Raw genomic sequence first — 18,218 nt, 5'->3', positions numbered from 1 at the left:
GTTGGCGTTTTGAAAGCCTGAACTCTATTAATACAATTGTCCTTGTGTAAAATACTTAAAGATCAAAGTTGCGATTTTGTCAGTAGTGTAACGTGTTCCTTTACACTCTTACCCATATATCGAGTCAAAGGTTCTGCCGAGTGTTTCTATGTTTCAGAATTATTTGAATGTCTTTGTGATTCAGGCAGAAGCTTTTGATTGTGCCAGCGCCTTGCCGGGTTGTGAAATGTCGTCCGAGGTCTAGACCTGGCAATCTTTAAGAACCTGGCCACTATCGAGAGTTGTTCACATATGGCCTTCCAAAGTTTAGTATTTATCTTCCTTCCGCCAAGGCGGGTTAAGCTGGTAGATATACAGGATGAAAAGTATTTAAACCGACAAACTCTGGGAGGTTGTAGGGGACATCAAAACAAATATTTTCCCTAATGTCATTTTTTCCTATGAGGAGTATTTAAACCGGTAGAGGAAGATTTCTCTGGAGCAAATTAATTAAACCAACAAATACTTTTCCATTTTTTATGACCAAGAGACAACACATTAACACAACCCAATTTCAGTTACAGAAGATTTTCAAAAATGCCTCAATTGACACGTAAGCAAAGTTTACACCGTCGGATCATGTTCTGGCTGACACGGGCAAAAAGCCCAGGAGTATCTTGAATTGCTCCTGCTGCTGTTACTATCCGGGCCACCAGATCCTTTTCTGATGCAACAGGAGTTGCGTAAACGAAGTTGCGTATCTCTCCCCACACAAAAAAAGGCCAGAGAGGACATATCTGGGGATCGAGCAGGTCATGGTACAGGACAACCTCTGCCAAACCACGTTTTTGGGAACCGTCGGTCCAGGAATCGACGCACACGACGACTGAAATGTGCCGGCGCCCGTCATTTTGGAACCACATGCGTTGTCTTGTAGGGAGCGGGACGTCTACCAGCAATTCTGGCAATGCTCTGGCGAGAAAATTGTAATAGTACCTGCCATTCAATGACCTAGGTAGCAGATACGGCCCAATTAAACAGTCCCCAACAACACCGACCCACACATTAACGAAGAACCGCACTTGATGAGCGCTACTAACTGTGGCATGTGAGTTATCCTCACTCACTCCAAACATGCGAATTGTGCATGTTGAAGACTCCATCACGCCCGAACGTTGCTTCATCGCTAAACAACACAGAGGATGGAAATGTTGGATGCATTTCACACTGTTCCAGGTACCACCGCGAAAGCCGTGCTCGGGGTGGATAATCAACTGGTTCCAGGTTGTGGACACGCTTTAAGTGAAATGGACGTAACAATTGCTCTCGAAGGACTGTTCTTACATTCGTCTGATTCATCCCTATGTTACGTGCAGTTGCACGAGTGCTGATTGAAGGATGCCGCTCCACATGCTGCAAGACAGCTTCCTCAAATTCATGCCGTGCGACGGCGTCCCTGTCCAGGTAATCTGCTAAATGATCCGGTCTCACGCAGACGTTGGTACACAGCAGCAAAGGTCGTATGATGTGGCATACGACGATTAGGATATTGTTGTTGATCAACGCGTTGTGCGGCTCGTCCGTTGTGGTGCGCTACGTAGTACGCACCAACCACATGAGTGTACTCACTCCAGGTGTATCGCTCCATTAGTAAACAGAGACAATGCACTACTACACTGGTGGACAGCAGTTGCCTACAACTGAAGAGCATAATACGCCCTCTAACAACTAAAGATTGTAATACGGCCTCTAACAACTGAAGAGCGTAATACAGCCTCCACCGGTTTAAATAATACTCATGGGAAAAAATGACATTAGGAAAAAATATTTGTTTTGATGTCCCTACATCCTCCCAGAGTTTGTCGGTTTAAATACTTTTCACCCTGTATAAATACAAATTGTATGTAACCTGTTCATATATGAACCTGTTTCCTTAAACACTATGGATTGGCAACTGGCTAAACCTAAAGCTGCATAGCATACGCTGAGTTCTTTGTGCAGCTCTTTCTTGTAATTTTTTTATTAAGATGTCTGAGCACGTGAACATTTATTTTTAAAGGTCAGTGTTTCTGCTGTAGTTTTTTTTATTTAAGTGGTTCTATCATGTTATGTGATTGGATCTTAGCTTGGCACTAGTGTTCAAGTGTCATTAAGTCACCCTTTACTGGCAATTCTTTTTATTATGTGTATTTTGAGCGTAATCCTATATGGGAGTTTGAATTTCTGAAGTTTGTCATTAATTCTGTTTGTTTATTTGAGTACCGAGTACTTTGGGTTTCTAATTGTATATGCAAAGCTTTATCTAGTGGCTCGTCCACAATTTGTAATTGTCAAAGTCCTGAAAAGGCGTAATATTAATAAATTGTCTTAATTATAAATTGTGACTAACAACCATGATTTCATCGCGCTTCCTCTTTTATGGTATTTAGGATATGGTGTGTAAGTGTGGTACGTTTAAGGGAAATTACGCACCACTTGGTAACAGAGACAGAAGGGAGGGGGGTTTGCTTTTCCTATCCTCTCCTATGGTTGGCAGTCGTGGCTTAGTAAGTTGTAACATTGTCATTATTGTGTTTTGAGACTTGTCTGCCTGTTTCAGGAAGTTGTGTAACATGAGTCACCGATCTTGCCCCGCATAGCTTATTTACGGAAAGAGCAGTTCATTATGAACTCTGTGTGTGTGGGCTGCTGGTAGACGGAAATGTGTCTGACTTGTTGGCCAGGCTTCGTACAGCGGTTGACATTCCCGTCGCCCTAACGACAGACATCGTTAGCGAGGTAGGTGACTTGTTGTCGAATGTCGAAACAGCTTTAAGTGATGTAGGTCGGACAATTGAATTTCTGGCGTCTATTCAGCTGACACATAAACAAATTTGTCGCATGCAGGCGCATTTAGCCCATTACTGTAACTGTTTATCGGATATCGCTTCAATCGATCTCAATGATGCAATGGGAGCTCTCCGTCATAAGTTGCTTGGTGTTGCCGGAGGTTTGCAGTCATGTGCCGTGGCGCTTGCTTTGAGTGGGGGAGGTTTAAGTACTGATTCTGAGCCTGAAAAAGTGAGTGAGATCACACGTGTTAAGTGTAACAAAGAATATTTGAGTTTATTTTCCAAGTTACCTAATCCAATTACAAATGTCTTGAAAGATATATCTGTCTTGTATATCGAAAATTTGAGCCAGATTCAATCCTTCCTGTGATTGTTAGTCCGTCTCCAGATTCACGCTGATGCGTTGCATGTTCCACAATCTGTCCGATGGCTAAGGGTGTGCTTAGTAGCACGGTAGTTGAGCAGTTGGAACAGCAGGGTACCTTAGTTCAGCTCCATCAGCATATTATTAGGAGAAAGCTCTCGATGGGCATGCATGTCAAATTAGAGCGGAAATGTTATTGGAAGGTCCAAGCGTGTAACGAAACCTTAGCGCTGTATTTTCAGTGGGTTCACATGGCCTTAGTGGTGTTGGATATCCATATGTCTGAGCTTGATTGTATCGAACATATGTTGGAAGGCATGCCAGTACAGGATAGCGCTAAGTTGAACGTTGTACAGCGCCCTTGCTCCATGGAACAGTTTCAACATTTGGTTGATTCTATTCACGTTATTTTTGGGCGGATGAACACCATTCCGCCACACAAGGGAACGAAATATCTGAGGCACCAACGTGTAGTAACTCTATTAATACCAGTTCTAATCCAGTAATTCGACGTTGCTACCATTGCCATGTGGTCGATCATTTAGTACGGGAGTGTCCAGTACGTAGGAGATCTTGTTCAAATAGCTGACGCCAGAGGATGGGGAAAGGGGTGAGTTTACTAACTGGCCAGTGAATTGTAAAGCCGTTCAGGCGGTGCATGTTCTGACGTTCCCTTTTGTCTGTGCTAGGGTAGGACAGGAACCAGTGTGTGCATTGTTGGATTTGGGTAGTGCCGTATCCTTAGTTGATTATGACTGGTACATAGAATATAGACATTTGTGCAGGTTTTCGTCTCCGCAGTCTCTGGTTCAGAGATGTTGGGTCGCCGATGGCCGAGAGTTACCTCTAGTAGGGGAGGTGTGGGGGAGGTTGCACGTCAATAAATTCTCATGGCCTCATAGATTTTTCCTAGCTAAGAATTTGAGGGTCCCTTTGTTGCTCGGGTGTATTTCATCCAGCATGCCAGTTTGGTATTTGATTATGCCGGGAGGGTCTTTTATGTTAAGTTTGCGCCTCACCCCCGTCTCTCTCTGTGTTTGTGCCAGCAGTCTTGCGCAGGGAATGTGAGCTATGTGTATAATGTGCGGGTTGACACGGGTTGTCTTACGGCTTATCAAGTGCAGGCTCTCAACCAGGTCTTGGAGTGCTATCCTCAGGTCTTATCAGATAAGTTAGGGTAGACAGAAATTCTTAAGTATGACATCCAATTAAGTGATAGAGTGCCCATCTGTAAAGCCCCATATAATCTGTCTCCACCGAAGTTGAAGATTTTGAGAGCTAAAATCAACAGGATGCTACAAGAGGGGGTGATGAGACCATCAACTTCGCCCTATGCTTCGCCGGCATTTCTAGTGCCAAAAGAGCAGGGTAGCGATTTTCGTATGGTAGTTGATTACCGAAGGTTTAACAAAAAGTGGTGTTGGAGTCAGTTTCCTTGCCCAATTTGCACAATTGCTTTACATGGTTTGCAGGTGCTAATGTGTTCACCATCTTAGATCTCAATCAGGCATATTACCAGATCCCCCTTGCCCAGTCATCCAAGCCTATGACAGCGTTTTGTACAGATTGAAATTTATTTGAGTTGAATTAGCTCCCTTTTGGGTTGGCCACTGGTGCAGCTGTGTTGTCCCGTTTGTTGGATGTGGTCTTAGGGGACTTGAAGTTCACCTGTGTCTTCAACTACACTCCTGGAAATTGAAATAAGAACACCGTGAATTCATTGTCCCAGGATGGGGGAAACTTTATTGACACATTCCTGGGGTCAGATACATCACATGATCACACTGACAGAACCACAGGCACATAGACACAGGCAACAGAGCATGCACAATGTCGGCACTAGTACAGTGTATATCCACCTTTCGCAGCAATGCAGGCTGCTATTCTCCCATGGAGACGATCGTAGAGATGCTGGATGTAGTCCTGTGGAATGGCTTGCCATGCCATTTCCACCTGGCGCCTCAGTTGGACCAGCGTTCGTGCTGGACGTGCAGACCGCGTGAGACGACGCTTCATCCAGTCCCAAACATGCTCAATGGGGGACAGATCCGGAGATCTTGCTGGCCAGGGTAGTTGACTTACACCTTCTAGAGCACGTTGGGTGGCACGGGATACATGCGGACGTGCATTGTCCTGTTGGAACAGCAAGTTCCCTTGCCGGTCTAGGAATGGTAGAACGATGGGTTCGATGACGGTTTGTATGTACCGTGCACTATTCAGTGTCCCCTCGACGATCACCAGTGGTGTACGGCCAGTGTAGGAAATCGCTCCCCACACCATGATGCCGGGTGTTGGCCCTGTGTGCCTCGGTCGTATGCAGTCCTGATTGTGGCGCTCACCTGCACGGCGCCAAATACGCATACGACCATCATTGGCACCAAGGCAGAAGCGACTCTCATCGCTGAAGACGACACGTCTCCATTCGTCCCTCCATTCACCACTGGAGGCGGGCTGCACGATGTTGGGGCGTGAGCGGAAGACGGCCTAACGGTGTGCGGGACCGTAGCCCAGCTTCATGGAGACGGTTGCGAATGGTCCTCGCCGATACCCCAGGAGCAACAGTGTCCCTAATTTGCTGGGAAGTGGCGGAGCGGTCCCCTAAGGCACTGCGTAGGATCCTACGGTCTTGGCGTGCATCCGTGCGTCGCTGCGGTCCGGTCCCAGGTCGACGGGCACGTGCACCTTCCGCCGACCACTGGCGACAACATCGATGTACTGTGGAGACCTCACGCCCCACGTGTTGAGCAATTCGGCGGTACGTCCACCCGGCGTCCCGCATGCCCACTATACGCCCTCGCTCAAAGTCCGTCAACTGCACATACGGTTCACGTCCACGCTGTCGCGGCATGCTACCAGTGTTAAAGACTGCGATGGAGCTCCGTATGCCACGGCAAACTGGCTGACACTGACGGCGTCGGTGCACAAATGCTGCGTAGCTAGCGCCATTCGACGGCCAACACCGCGGTTCCTGGTGTGTCCGCTGTGCCGTGCGTGTGATCATTGCTTGTACAGCCCTCTCGCAGTATCCGGAGCAAGTATGGTGGGTCTGACACACCGGTGTCAATGTGTTCTTTTTTCCATTTCCAGGAGTGTATTTAGATGACATAGTTATCTATAGTCACACCTTTGAGGAACACCTTGTTCACCTGGACCAGGTTTTCCTAAGGTTGCATTTGGCTGGCCTCATCGTCAAACCATCTAAGATCACCTTGTGTAAACAATAGATTTCTTTCTTAGGTCATGTGGTATCTGCAAAAGGTGTAAGTATCGAATAGGATAGAACCAAGGCCTTACAGGATTTTCCCACACCCCAGAATAAGAAAGGTGTCGCTCGCATCATTGGTATGGCGAATTTTTTCAGTAAATTCATTGCCAATTTCGCCCATCTTGCTGCCCCCTTAATAATCTTTGGAAGAAGAATAGCGTTTTTGTATGGGGAGAAAATCAGCAGTGAACTTTTGCACAGATTAAGACTGCAGTTACTAATCCCCCGTTGTTGGCTGTACCAGACTTTAATAGTACGTTTGTGGTACAGACCGACGCCTGTCATACCGGGTTAGCGGCAGTTTTACTTCAAGAACATGAAGGGGAGATGCGACCTCTAGCTTAAGCCTCAGGGCGACTGATTGTTCCTGAATCCAACTGTTCTGAATACGAATTAGAGGCTCTGGCTGTTGTTTGTGTCTTGTAAAAGTTTTGTTTCTATTTAGAGCATAAACAATTTGTATTAAAGATGGACAACCAAGCATTAAGTTGGTCTTGGCTACGCCAAAGAAGACTGGCCGAATTGCACGTTGGTCAGTCCGTATATCTGCCTTTCGTTTTCAAGTCAGACGTATTAAAGGCTCTGATAATGCAATTGCCGATACTCTGAGTTACATGTTTACACCTGACTCCCGGGAAGTTCAGGAGCAAGGCGAATAGGACATTAGTGTTGGGGTGATTTTGTCCAACCTTCCTGACCTGTTTGGTGGGCTTAAGGAGTAGCAGGCACAGAACCCATGTTGTGGTCCGATTCGAGAAAGGGTCATGGCTGTGGTTTCGGTGCTAGGTTATTGCCTCCAACAAGGGGTACTGTGTAATCAGGGTAGTGGCGATCAACAATGGAGGGTGTGTTTGCCAATTGAGTTAGTACCAATGGTCTTCCGGTATTATCACGATTCTGTTCTTTGCGGCCATTTGGGCCGGCATAAGATCTTTGCCAGGATCTGTGAACATTTTGTGTGGCCCTCCCAGTTTACATGGCTGCTTCCTACTTGGGGGGTCACTGCGGAAATCACCACCCAGCGATTGTCGAAGGTCATATCCCAGTTTGGACCGCCGAAATCATTGGTAAGTGACAATGCACCCGCCTTTCTGCCTCGTGTGTTTAAGGCCTTCTGTTTCAATCAGGTTATTGGACATATTACCACCATGCCTTATTATCCTAGGCTGTCATTTGCTGAAAGAGTTAATCAGAATTTGAAAAGAGCTGCCCGGTCACCTTGCAGATGGGACATCACCTTACCCTGGCTCAATCAGGCATTTAATATGGCCAAACATGAGGCAATTGAGATGACACCCGTTGCATTAATGTTTCCCTATACCATTAATTCTCCGTTTTCAAACTTGTGGAGTATAAACGACCTCCTACCAAAGCCCATCACCCCTCAGAGCCTCCGTGAGAATTCGCAAAGGGCTAGATAGAATATACACGGTGGGGAGTGAAATGTCATCCGAGGTCTAGGCTTGGCAGTCTTTAAGAACCTGGCCACTACCGGGAGTTGTTCACTTATGGCCTTCCAAAGTTTAGCATTTATCTTCCTTCCGCCAAGTCGGGTTAAGCTGGTAGATATATAAATACACTCCTGGACACCGGTGTGTCAGACCCACCATACTTGCTCCGGACACTGCGAGAGGGCTGTACAAGCAATGATCACACGCACGGCACAGTGGACACACCAGGAACCGCGGTGTTGGCCGTCGAATGGCGCTAGCTGCGCAGCATTTGTGCACCGCCGCCGTCAGTGTCAGCCAGTTTGCCGTGGCATACGGAGCTCCATCGCAGTCTTTAACACTGGTAGCATGCCGCGACAGCGTGGACGTGAACCGTATGTGCAGTTGACGGACTTTGAGCGAGGGCGTATAGTGGGCATGCGGGATGCCGGGTGGACGTACCGCCGAATTGCTCAACACGTGGGGCGTGAGGTCTCCACAGTACATCGATGTTGTCGCCAGTGGTCGGCGGAAGGTGCACGTGCCCGTCGACCTGGGACCGGACCGCAGCGACGCACGGATGCACGCCAAGACTGTAGGATCCTACGCAGTGCCTTAGGGGACCGCACCGCCACTTCCCAGCAAATTAGGGACACTGTTGCTCCTGGGGTATCGGCGAGGACCATTCGCAACCGTCTCCATGAAGCTGGGCTACGGTCCCGCACACCGTTAGGCCGTCTTCCGCTCACGCCCCAACATCGTACAGCCCGCCTCCAGTGGTGTCGCGACAGGCGTGAATGGAGGGACGAATGGAGACGTGTCGTCTTCAGCGATGAGAGTCGCTTCTGCCTTGGTGCCAATGATGGTCGTATGCGTGTTTGGCGCCGTGCAGGTGAGCGCCACAATCAGGACTGCATACGACCGAGGCACACAGGGCCAACACCCGGCATCATGGTGTGGGGAGCGATCTCCTACACTGGCCGTACACCACTGGTGATCGTCGAGGGGACACTGAATAGTGCACGGTACATCCAAACCGTCATCGAACCCATCGTTCTACCATTCCTAGACCGGCAAGGGAACTTGCTGTTCCAACAGGACAATGCACGTCCGCATGTATCCCGTGCCACCCAACGTGCTCTAGAAGGTGTAAGTCAACTACCCTGGCCAGCAAGATCTCCGGATCTGTCCCCCATTGAGCATGTTTGGGACTGGATGAAGCGTCGTCTCACGCGGTCTGCACGTCCAGCACGAACGCTGGTCCAACTGAGGCGCCAGGTGGAAATGGCATGGCAAGCCGTTCCACAGGACTACATCCAGCATCTCTACGATCGTCTCCATGGGAGAATAGCAGCCTGCATTGCTGCGAAAGGTGGATATACACTGTACTAGTGCCGACATTGTGCATGCTCTGTTGCCTGTGTCTATGTGCCTGTGGTTCTGTCAGTGTGATCATGTGATGTATCTGACCCCAGGAATGTGTCAATAAAGTTTCCCCTTCCTGGGACACTGTATTCACGGTGTTCTTATTTCAATTTCCAGGAGTGTATATATTGTATGTAACCTGCTCATATGAACCTGTTTCCTTAAGTATTAAGGATTGGCAACTGGCTACACCTTAAGCTGCATAGCATCTGCTGAGTTTCTTGTGCAGCTCTTTCTAGTAATTTTTTTACTAACGTGCCTGAGCACGTGAACATTTATTTTTAAAGATCAGTGTTTCTGCTGTAGTTTTTTATTTAAGTGGTTCTGTCATGTTATGTAATTGGATCTTTGCTTGGCAATAGTGTTCAAGTGTCATTAAGTCACCCTTTACTGGTAATTCTTTTTATTGCATGTATTTTGAGCGAAATCCTATATGGGAGTTAGAATTTCTGAAGTTTGTCTGTAATTCTGTTCGCATAATTTGTTATTTGTTTATTTGTTTGTTTATTTGAGTACCGATGTCAATAAATTGTCTTAATTATAAATTGTGACTACCAAACATGATTCCATCCCGCTTCTTCTTTTAGGGTATTTAGGATATGGTGTGTAATTGTGGTATGTTTAAGGGAAATCATGTACCAGAAACAATAAACCAAATATCTTTCGCGTGTTCGCGACGGGCTTATAAGCTTACGCAAAACTTGATAACAGTAGTTTTTATGCCCGGTCTGCAAATGAATGTTCAAACTTAGATAATATGATATCTCAAATTCTAAGTTCCGCCATTCAAGCTGATGTCACATTATAGTCCTGCAGGGGTGTTGATTTGTGAAGTATTACAGTGTCGTTAATGTGTCGCTACGGCGCTAATTCAACAACTCCCACATCATAAATCCAGAGATAATGTATTCTCTAAATAACGTACAGAAAGTGTCGTAACAAAATGTTCAATTACTGTTCACTGTTAATAAGGTCACTCAGTCATCTTTAGCTTTGGCCTTCTATCAAGAAAATAATTATTTCACAGTTACACAATTAAGTGCAATTAAATGATGTAGACGACATGAAGTATTAAAGTTATAACTGAGTTTATTGTACTTCTGAATTATTTAACCACTGCACTGGAAAGCACACCGATCTGTCATTCAGGGAATTGAAGCTACGATTTACATCAGCAATTCTGACATTTACCACAGCTTCCGACAACATGGCGTACCTGTGAGTTCTCTATGATTGCTTTTACATGTTTCCTACTCAAGTCTGTTTGTAGAGTTTATGTCGGCATGTGGTATATTGCTGTGTTTTTCAATGTTCGTGATGATCACAGATCACGACCGCTAATTCCCAGAATTAAGTATTACACGAGTTACTTTTCCCTCGCGTATAATATCTATTCCATTGTTTGGCTAAACGGTCAATGTTCTATTACTTTTCTTCAGAACTTTGACTAATACATCAAGACGATACTTAAAAAAGTTTAAAATTCCAGATCGGTCTGAAACAATCTAGTATTGGTCAATAAACGTGCTTCTATCGCTACGTCTAAAAGAGAGCGAATTAACATCTCCATTGTAATCGCAGCGAACTTACAGCTCGATGCGGCTACAACTCTTTTCTTGGATAAATGTTATCTCTGGTCACTTTATCTCATCTGAGTTTTAATCTTCATAAAGCATATATTTTGTATTCTTTATTTAGAGATTCATGCTTTGTAGATTAAGTGATCATCTGATAGCCTTTCATTTAGTTCTTTCTGTGGAATATATGTTGTTAATTCCCTAGTATTTCTGTTAGTCAAACTTTCAATAGTGTTAATATTGTGTTGCCAGTAGCTACCATCATAGTCAGGATAACTAAATTTATATATTTTGCTATCAAAAGGGATGTCATTAGGGGCTCTATATTTGGGGTGTTATATACTGTAAAAACAACAAGATTTGTGGATGTAAAGCTGTATTACTACTATGAGTATCTATGTCTGAATAAAAAATTGTTATTCGTTACTGTACGTCTTTGTTGTTATTTCACAAATCCCTACCCTTACAAATGAATACAAAGGCTGTGCAAAATGCACAAGATATTAGAGTATGAGGGAGGTGATGTTTAAGATGGAGGGAAAAAATATATGTAATGATTGCATGGGGTTTCACCTATCGTGCTGCACGTATAGGTTTTTGGGAACAGGTGGCGCGTGATCATTTCTGCTTCCAAAGACATATAGCAAACATGGCTGAAATTATATCTAGTGTGCTTGAACAAAGTAACAGACTTAGGATCTGGGCAAAGCTACGCGCTATCTAAGTAGGAGCTAGGTAGAAAGAAAGAAAAACACAGAATATGAGGTAAAAAATTCATTTATTTTCATTCATCCAACTTAAAAGTAATTTTACATTTTCTCCCCTAAGCAGACACAACACTATTTTCTCAGATCTTCTTCTTCTTGAGCTTATGGATAGCAGAGCACCCGTAGAATTTCAGGTCTTGAATAGTGCAAACTTGAAGATTCGCTGCATCTATGTGATCTTCTCCTCGCCTTTGACGTAGATGATGGTCTCAGGATGATCGAATATTCGAAGTGACGTCATCATTTGATTATAAGGTATACCAGGATCGTCCCAGTGGAGTCCATTAAAGAAACGTGTTAGTCACTTTGCACTCCTCTGTGTTTTAGCACAGTTCACATCCTTGAAAGGCCTGGGTTATGCAATTCTTGCTGAGAATGTCTCTATTATACCAGTATCTTCTGTGCATGCTTTGAGTGCAACATCTTTAAATACGAATTGTCTACACTCATTATCATAGAAACATTGAATGTCGACAACGACGTTCACACTGCAAGCTGTCATTGTGAATGCTCTGGGCATGCCACAGCACCTGGTCATTTATACAGCACGCTGCACAACACCAGTAAATGGGCAAATAGTTAGTCACACGGTCATGTAGAAGTAGAGCATATACTACAGTGTGTTCTGGGAAATTTGATGAAGATACAAATTCGATTCGTACATCTATCGGTCCTGATTTAATTATCTCATTCTGATTAGAACAGCCTATCAAGATGATTGGTGCCAGCTCCTTGAATTTTTGTGGACTGCATAGGTATCCTTCCTTTTCAACACCTTCATAGTAAGAAGTACGGAATCTTGCATACATGTCAAATGCTAGACTGTATACATTCCGATCCCACTGTAGCAGTAAATTGTCAAACGGATAGAATTCGGAATTCAAGTAGACTCTGGCATTAGTCAAATTACAGTTGTCAAATATGGTGGAATCATTTGCTGAATTCCCCCTTCTATTGGTCTGGAATGCAAGTATGAAGAATCTTGGTGTTTCCAGCTGCACTGAGGTTTTAATAGCCAATGTTTGTTTACACGCTGTCGGTAGCACCGGGTACTCAAAAACCTCCCACAAGCGGACAGTTAATGGCAGATATGTACCGGTATTCAGAACTTTTGAAAGCTTCAAACGCTTCTTGTCTGCCACAGTGATGTACGGCATTTTCTATATATTTTTATTGATGATGGTCTGATTCTCCTCTTGAGCTCCTTGAATGTATGAGTTGCTATCTGTTGCGTTCTGTACCAGAATAAGTTCCTGTTTAGCAGTCATAATAATTCGCTGCATGTTCTCAAAGTACCCCATTAGCATTTTTAGTGGTATGCATGCAGTAAATCGGCGATACCCTTCTGCTGTTCTGCCCACAGGCTCCTCTATGAACCATCCTGCATTTTCTAAGCCATTCAGATCCGAGGGTGATGATGAGAGATGAGTTTTACGGGTTGATGCTATGCCGACATTACGCGTAAGATCAATCTCTGCCCCATTAAGTCCATAACGTATTTCCTGGAACGGGAATGCCAAAGCATTACGCGTAAGCCTTGATCCTACAGTATGACTAGCATCCTTTTTCTTAAAGGATCCATCCAAATATATGAAACTCTTACACGGAAGAGTTAAAGCGTCTTGATGCTGGATGACAATCCTAATTTCATCATTCCTGTTAAATGTCGTTGAAGCACAAGGTTTATGTAAGAAGTATTCTTTGCTTATGATTCGCTCATCGTATTCCACTGGGTGAGATATATTGAGCGACGACGTCATTGCGAGGTTTCAAGCCTACTCATTTAAGAAACTCGTAGTTCGCACGTGTTATCACCTTGCGGTTCTGCTGCTAAGTGCTATGCAGTGCGCTGCGTGCGCTGGTTTTATACCTTACGCCAATCTTGTTGTAGATGTAGTCGTACAATGATTTCGTCACCACGAAAATCAACAATTTGGATAATCTGATCCACAATGCGCAGCTCCAGATAGTCCAATGTCTGAACTGTCATCGGAAGGTATATAGCGGTGGTAGAAGTCTCAACAATCTTATACTCTGTTCCAGCTGATAGGAAGAATCCGTAAATTAATGAACCAGTCATATCATTGAGATATGAACTCGTTGCAATGTTACACTCAACGTGAATTTTATTGACAGGGAGAATTTCCACTGATCAGATTTGTAAAATTTATTAGGATCCGTCTTCAAAACCTGTCCCTTTGTTAAACCCAGTAGTGGGCCTATTCAACCTTTCTGCTTAAAGTCAATCGAAGCATTCACCGTCCTTATTTCAGATTTGTGTACTGATGTGTGCACGGAGCTCAATCCCTTTTTCAGACTGTTTTAAAACTTCGTTTAAATAGTCAGTATCGTATGCACCAGGTTCATTCTCTACGATTTCTTCTTTACCATTAATTTCCAGATGCAGTTCATTGTTAGCCACTGTGATATTTCGGATGGTGTTGTATGTCTCCAGTCCAATCAGCGTGATGCTCCAATCCCCAAAGATTAAATCAATTGGTGAGAAGTAATTCGCACGTAGTACAGACGATCGTTGTTTTAATGTTAGAGTGTACGACATTGCATCTAAAAGTCGACTGGTGAATGGGTGCTTAATACCCGGCCTTTCATATCATTCGCAAAAGTCAGAAGGAACATGATGCATAGATGACCACACATGAATGTATTACAGTCTTGGTAGCATCGAAAATTGTAGAACACAAGCCTTCTGCCTGTGAAGTATCGTCGTAATTCTTCTGGAGGTTGCAAGTCGCCGAATGAGTCGAATTAGTAAGATTTAACATACGCTACCCAGTGAGTTCTAGGTCCTCCTGCTACATTCAGATTCACAATTCCACATTCTCCTGATTTCCACATAGTCTTCGGTAATGTAATCCGCATAAACACACCTCGGAATGTTGAATTTCTTCGTAACAAACTTAAGCAGATCTATATATGCAAGTGCCCTGTCTGGTAGGACAGCTAGTTTTTTTTTTCCCTCCTGAGAGCTTTGTACATTCTTGACTGTCCTGGCAATAGCTGCAGCACCCCCAGCCAGTGAATCCACCGCTGAGAGACCGGCTAAGGCAGGAATAAGGAAAGGAATAATTCGTCCTGGGTATTGGTAGAACCCTTTTTCTCACTCATTTCTGCTTCAGGGCGCTTTTAGCTGCATACAACGGTTTCGGGATACAGCTTTTGGCTTTCATCTTCTTCCTTAGCGCCATATGTGCAGCCCTCTGAACTTACTGAACTTCTTCACACCCAAACCCAACTTAACTTTACCACGCACAGTTTTTTCAACTGCAAATGCTATACCACCAATATCCTTTCTCGTACGTATTGCCTTAGTTTTATCAGCTAAAATTCGATCGGCGGTGTGACGATCTTTATTTGCCGCGTAAGCGATTCCATACACGCTTCGTAGAGTAGATTTATTTCCTTATCACCGCGTGTCAATCGCTTTTGAAGTTTTTTTTTTTTTTTTTTTTTAATGGACTTGTAGTCCGAGGTGATAGGTTACAATACAGCATCACCGGTCTGTTGCGGTCTAACTGTGTTGGTTCCACGTCCACAGTAGTTATATACAGGAATGTGTAATTCGACTGGTAGTTTGTCAAGAATATGGCCTCCTCCCCTAATGCGTCTCCTATTAGGCATGTTATGCTACTGACGTGCTTGCGGTCTGCGCTCCCTGTTACATAACAGATCGTCAGCGTCGATCCAGCTGTTCTGTGATGCGGGAAAACCAAGCCATTTAACCAACGCTCTATTCCCTCGGCGTCGTATGACCGTCTCTATGAGATACACATCTGGTTCTGAGCATTTCTGTAACTCTTGTGTGTAAAAGCGTCCTGCAATTTCAGTACCACTGCTCTCCTTTAAAAGGCACGTTCTAGGATTTGTTCTCTGCGCTTTGGAAACTGTGAATATCTCGGTTGACCAATTTGGCATGTATGATTCCTCAAATGTTGTCTTGTGTTTTGAAATACGTACTTAACCACCTACATTAAATTGCTGTTTTCTCGGATCTACCATTTTAGTATGATTGTATACTGTATCTAGATTATCACGAACATCGATTGGTCTCATTTTTATTTTGTGTGATGTTTGGTTCGATTAAACTGTGCAGTTATTTGTGGGAGGATATCGATCCATCTGTATGAGCCGCGAAGATTGAATTGCATCCACATCTGGATTTTCACTATTCTGTTCAGACGTTCCACGATACTCGCCTTCAGATGGGTGAACGTCGAATAGTGATGCATTCCATACCGCTCCATCACAGCCTTGAAATATTTATTGTAAAACTCACCGCCGTGATCTGTCTGGGTATCGATTCGTCTCCGTCTGCAGCAACCCATCAAACACATGCGCGACTTCCTTCCCTCTTTTCATTTTCACAGGTAATACCCAGGCATACCTTAGTGTAAAGAACCAATGACCATTAAAATATACCTGAATCCGTTATTCACACGTGAATATTCTCTCTGTCGCCAAGATCCGTCTGCCACAGGTCGTACAAACCTTAATCATAACATATCTTCGAGGGTATGTTTTGCGTGCTGGTTTGTGCAGTTCTCGAATTACAGTCTCCATACTTATTCGATGATGCCTCTCTCTCTAAGCTCAGAAATTATTGAAACATCTTCATTCGAATGAGCTGTATTGCCAGCGGCAACTGATGCCATGAGCAGTCGTAGCCGGTCTATTATCTCATTAGGGTCGTCGTAATATACAGGGTGGTCCATTGATAGTGACCAGGCCAAATATCTCACGAAATAAGCATCAATCGAAAAAACTACAAAGCGTTAACTCGTCTACCTTGAAGGGGAAAAACATGATGGCGCTATGGTTGGTCCGCTATATGGCACTGCCATAGGTCAAACGGATATCAACTGCGTTTTTTAAAATACGAACCCCAATTTTTTATTACATATTCGTGTCGTACGTAAAGAAATATGAATGTTTTACTTGGACCACTTTTTTCGCTTAGTGATAAATGGCGCTGTAATAGTCACAAACGTATAAGTACATGGTATCACGTAACATTCCGCCAGTGCGGACGGTATTTGCTTCGTGATACATTACCCGTGTTAAAACGGACCGTTTACCAATTGCGGAAAAGGTCGATATCGTGTTGATGTATGGCTATTGTGATCAAAATGCCCAACGGGCGTGTGCTATGTATGCTGCTCGGTATCCTGGACGACGTCATCCAAGTGTCCTGACTGTTCACCGGATAGTTACGTTATTTAAAGAAACAGGAAGCGTTGAGCCACATGTGAAACGTCGACCACGACCTGCAACAAATGATGATGCGCATCAGGTGTTTTAGCTGCTGTCGCGGCTAATCCGCACATAAGTAGCTGACAAATTGCTCGAGAATCGGGAATCTCAAAAACGTCGGTGTTGAGAATGCTACATCAACATCGATTGCACCCGTGCCATATTTCTATGCACCAGGAATTGCATGACGACGACTTTGAACGTCGTGTACAGTTCTGCCACTGGGCACAAGAGAAATTACGGGACGATGACAGATTTTTTCCACGCGTTCTATGTAGTGACGACGCGTCATTCTCCAACACCGGTAACGTAAACCGGTATAATACGCCCAATTGGGCAACGAAAAATCCACAATGGCTGCGACAAGTGGAACATCAGCTACCTTGGCGGGTTAATGTATGGTGTGGCACTATGGGAGGAAGGATAAATGGCCCCCATGTTATCGATGTTGTTGTTGTGGTCTTCAGTCCTGAGACTGGTTTGATGCAACTCTCCATGCTACTCTATCCTGTGCAAGCTTCTTCATCTCCCAGTACCTACTGCAACCTACATCCTTCTGAACCTGCTTAGTGTATTCATCTCTTGGTCTCCCCCTACGATTTTTACCCTCCACGCTGCCCTCCAATACTAAATTGGTGATCCCTTGATGCCTCAGAACATGTCCTACCAACAGAACCCTTCTTCTAGTCAAGTTGTGCCACAAAATCCTCTTCTCCCCAATTCTATTCAATACCTCCTCATCAGTTATGCGAGCTACCCATCTAGTCTTCAGCATTCTTCTGTAGCACCACATTTCGAAAGCTTATATTCTCTTCTTGTCCAAACTATTTACCGTCCATGTTTCACTTCCATACATGGCTACACTCCATACAAATACTTTCAGAAATGACTTCCTGACACTTAAATCTATACTCGATGTTAAAAAACTTCTCTTCTTCAGAAACGCTTTCCTTGCCATTGCCAGTCTACATTTTATACCCTCTCTACTTCGACCATCATCAGTTATTTTGCTCCCCAAATAGGAAAACTCCTTTACTACTTTAAGAGTCTCATTTCCTAATCTAATACCCTCAACATCACCCGACTTAATTCGACTACATTTCATTATCCTCGTTTTGCTTTTGTTGATGTTCATCTTACATCCTCCCTTCAAGACACCATCCATTCCATTCAACTGCTCTTCCAAGTCCTTTGCTGTCTCTGACAGAATTACAATGTCATCGGCGAACCTCAACGTTTTTATTTCTTCTCCATGGATTTTAATACCTACTCCGAACTTTTCTTTTGTTTCCTTTATTGCTTGCTCAATATA

This window comes from Schistocerca cancellata, chromosome 3 (genome assembly GCF_023864275.1).
Source record: "Schistocerca cancellata isolate TAMUIC-IGC-003103 chromosome 3, iqSchCanc2.1, whole genome shotgun sequence".
NCBI lineage: Eukaryota > Metazoa > Arthropoda > Insecta > Orthoptera > Acrididae > Schistocerca > Schistocerca cancellata.
Note: the sequence above shows the minus strand (reverse complement) of the source record.